Source organism: Gouania willdenowi, chromosome 3 (assembly GCF_900634775.1).
Source record: "Gouania willdenowi chromosome 3, fGouWil2.1, whole genome shotgun sequence".
Taxonomy (NCBI): domain Eukaryota; kingdom Metazoa; phylum Chordata; class Actinopteri; order Blenniiformes; family Gobiesocidae; genus Gouania; species Gouania willdenowi.
Genome location: NC_041046.1, coordinates 24493770 through 24498092, shown reverse-complemented (window position 1 = coordinate 24498092; position 4323 = coordinate 24493770).

Genomic DNA, 4323 nt, shown 5'->3' with positions numbered 1-4323 from the left:
AATTTAATTAATGATCCTCTTAATGCAGCCCTTCTCAAAGAGGGGGGCACGGTGTGATACTCTGGGTGGGGGGGTGGGGCTTGTGTGACCCTGGGGAACATGCTTTTTGTTTTTGCTGTACTAAAGTAAAGTGTAAATGCACATCCACTACTGTAGGGGGCTCTCGTGAGTGAATGTGTGCTCTATTAAAGACCATAGAACAGGGGTTCCCGCGACACAGGCTGCGTCCGAATAGTCCCTCCTATCTCCTTTCCTATCCACTGTTCCTTCACCCCCAAAAGTGTTTAAGTGGTGGCCATGATAAAGAGCGTTCGAGTACTCTGTAAGCTCAGGAAAATATGCTCAATGTTTCCTTTTTTCTCCTTTAGCCTAGGAAACACTGATGCATCCTTTACCAAAGGAGACCAGATAATGCTGGCCCACAATCCCTTGCGGCGACAACATTTAAAGGGAAACGCACACCCCAGCGCTCACGGAAACTACCAATGCAATAATATGCCTTGAACAACTTTAAATAATCTAAAACCCATATCATATTATATGTAAAATATATTATCAGATTATAACTGACATAAAACAGACAGTCTGTGGTTCACGAATAAGTGATCAGAAACATTTTTAGTCACATTATGTTTTATTCAATATAATTAATATTTCTGAGGGGAAGGTGAGTGTCAGCAACCATTCTCAATGTGACGTTCTTTTAGTTTCACTTTTGTTCCTTGTAGCCTGGTAACCTCTGTTCCTTTGATTTACAATCAAACCTTGTGATTTATGAGACTATATCAGCAGAAAGTGTTATAAATGCGCTTTTAGTCCATTTTCGGAAATTTGTAGTTTTATCCACGGCAGACGTCACTAACCTTTGCGACCGTCAGATTATTACGTCACCTAGTGGAAGTGCGTCTGATTGTCAAAACAAACGTGATGGCCTTTCCCTAACTCCTCTCCTAACACCTTTCCCTAACCCCGTCATGTCATCTACGGGGTTATGGAAAAGTGGATAGGAAAGGAGATAGGAGGGACTATTCGGACCCAGCCAGAATATCTTCATTGTATTCTCTTTGGGTAAAGCATTCACTCCGGAAACATTGAACCAGCCTCTCTGCTGAGTACCCGGGGGGGCAGCCTGGTTGGTGCCTGCGCAGCTCCATGGACCAAGGCGCATCGCCCACAAGCACACCCTCGGCGAGCCCAAGGTGCGTGAAACGGCCGAAGCCACCTGCGGGGGGAGAGGGTGAGACCCGGACCCCTTCGGAGAAAGCGGGGCGTGAATTGAAGACGTTACACCCCAATCACGTTGATAAGACGCTCGAGTCTTTTCAGCGAAAACATGCCAAATATTGCCAACAATGATCCCGTTTTGTGAATGCTACTTCAGTAAACCTGTGAGCACTGTTAGCATCATCTGATGTAAGGTAGCATATAGGAACTGATACTGACTGCAGCATTAGACAGTCTCTTGATGAAGCAAGTGCTGCAAAAATATAATTCGATGAAGCAACTGACAGCAACACAGACAGTTTGTTTATTGCTTATGTATGTTTTGACATGACAAACTACCTGTGTTAGGGTCAAATCAGATTTTTGTCAATGAGGACAAATTGTTTTATTCATTTTTGTTTTGTAGGTTAAAGTGTTTTATATATTGTGCTCCTGAGTTAATGTTGCTGGTTAATTTGAATGTATTTATATTATTACTATTTTTTTTGAGTTTATTTAATTTAATTTTTCTGCATCAAATGGTTCAAGTCAGTCAAAATTACTTGCAGCACTTGTATATATCCGATATTTAGCTTGTTTGTTTTCTAACTGTTCTTCACGCTATCCACCAATAAGGATTGAAAATTTAATGCACTTTAAAAATTGATCTGAATTTCTTTTTTTTGCTTTCTTTAATATTAATAAGAATACAATGTTATGCAGAGGTGTACTTCTATTAATTTTATAGATAAATTATAGTATTCATAGTCGCGGCGGAGAGTAGGGGGGGCACAAAATATTTTCTTCTTCCTTGGGGGGGTGTGACAGAAAATAATTGAGAAGCACTGTCTTAATGGCAATGTTAGAAAAACATTTATTTTGGTAGGTCACTGCATTCTACTTCACTTGTTACCATCAAGCTCAACAGCTCCATACACAGTAGCTACTAACAAGCACCCAACACTTTTGTCTGGAACTCACAACCCCCTCCGTCGTACCGCCCCCATACTTTATACGCAGAGGATCAGCTGTAAACTGGGGTCACACATGTAGACAAGGTCACAGTTATTAAGCAGATGGGGAAAACAAATGGCTGATTGTTGCAGAGGCTCACAAAGACCTTTGACCCTTTAATAAAGGAGACCTGCACTATTTATCTGAACAGTGTAGGCCTACCTATCAAATATAAAATGTTGTGAGACTCCGTCTAAAAACAGATTTAAAAAAAAAAAAAAATAGATGTATTGATTTTTGGATGAGTAAAGATGACCACAGGAGCAGCCCACTGTCTGTTGGCTCAGAAGAGAATCCTTTGTTTGGAGTCTTTTTAAGTCTTTTTAGGCAACATTTAGACTATGGCCACAAAACACATCTTGCAAAAGATTTCTTACATCAGAAGATCAGAGGTAAACCCCAGCAGACACAGTTGGTTTCTACTCATGTAAGCTGCTGCCTAGCTGGAATCTAATGAGCTAAAGATCCCTCTTTACACGAGAGGATATTTTGTCCAGAAGCCAACTCCTACATACTGAGTACTGCACTGGAGGGTAAAATGCAAAGGCTGGAGGTAAACTTAGAGGTAAATGGACTGGTAATAAAAGCAGTTTTCCATATAATGTTAGCACCATGCTAACTAACACGGAGAAGATTGCAGTGCTGCACAATGAGAACAAATCTGTGTCGGCTTGTGGAATATGCTTGGAGGAAAAGATCATATCTCTCTTTAATCAGGTTAGTAAACCATGGCTCAGGAATTTCAGATGGAAGCGGCCGGCCTGTGCTGAAATCCTCCTCCACACCTGACCTCCACAGATAGTGCCAGTGTAAATGAAACAAAAATCTCAGATACTGAAACAAGTCTCTTCATACTGTGAGCGCTCTGAATGTTGAGGTTTTCATCAGCAAACCTCTCCCCGCAGTCAGAGGATGAGATAAGGCGCTCCAGCAGTGATTTTTTCCAAAAACTGCATGCATCACACATTCAGTGTATTAATAGACAATTTTAACTTTTTCTTGGACACCGCACAATTTTTCAAGAAAGTTGGACAAATAAGTCATAAGCTCTTTGTCTCCGATGTGTTATTCTTTCTATGCGTCACTGTTTATTTTATTTTTCCAAAATCCACTTCAAATTTATTGAGAAGATCCGTGAGCTAATGTTGTAGTTGGCACTTGTTTCCACATCTGTCTCTTTTTCCATCAAGTCAACCTGGGTATATATATATATATATATATATATATATATATATGGATATCATTTCCACATCATTCGTGATATCAATATAAACGTTCTTGTTTAAAAAATAGAGCTGAGTATCTGGGTACTGTTTACCAAATAATCTACAATCATCAATTCTTTGAATCAAGATTAAAAATATGAAAGCACCCTTGAGGAGCTTTTGTTCCAGATGGCTGGTCTGATCCTGCATAACAGAAGCTCGCCTATCTTTGAAGAGACTAAAAAAAAGTCTCTACTCCTCAAGAGGCAGTGAGTGTATGATTATGTCAGGCATTAGACAATCTAAAGGGCAGCTCCACCTTGCTTTGGAGGTGTACCAAGAACTTCCAACACCACATTAACGGACAAGACCCGACTTCCTGAAGCTGTTATATATCTGGCCAGGCTGGGAAAAGAAAGGGCAAGCATGAAGAAGTCAAGGGAAACTAAGTATCTGGCCGTTTTTGTGTTAATTGCCATCAACTACAGCCTTATTTAGAAAAGGAGAGTCCAACTTCACTCTTTGGTAGTTACAGTCCTGCTTCATTTGGATGCCATCCGTGCTCTATAACACTGACTGTGATATTTGTGTCATGATGCACATTTTAATTAATTGCCTCAAGACATGTACTTTATTAGTGTTTTGTTTTTTTCCAGAAAAGCAACTAAAACATCTAGAACAACAGCCTTTTAAGGAAAGGCATCTTTGTTTTTAATGAAATATTAATATATTCTAATGGTCTTAATTTGTTGTTTCACTTCCTTACGATTCAAAGAAGTGTTGTTAACACAATCTGATTAAAATAATAGATACAAGGAAACATTAACCTTACCCACTTTTTTTTTTGTTTTAAATAGAATGTAGTTTATTTATAACATTGAACACACTTTACCAACACGCA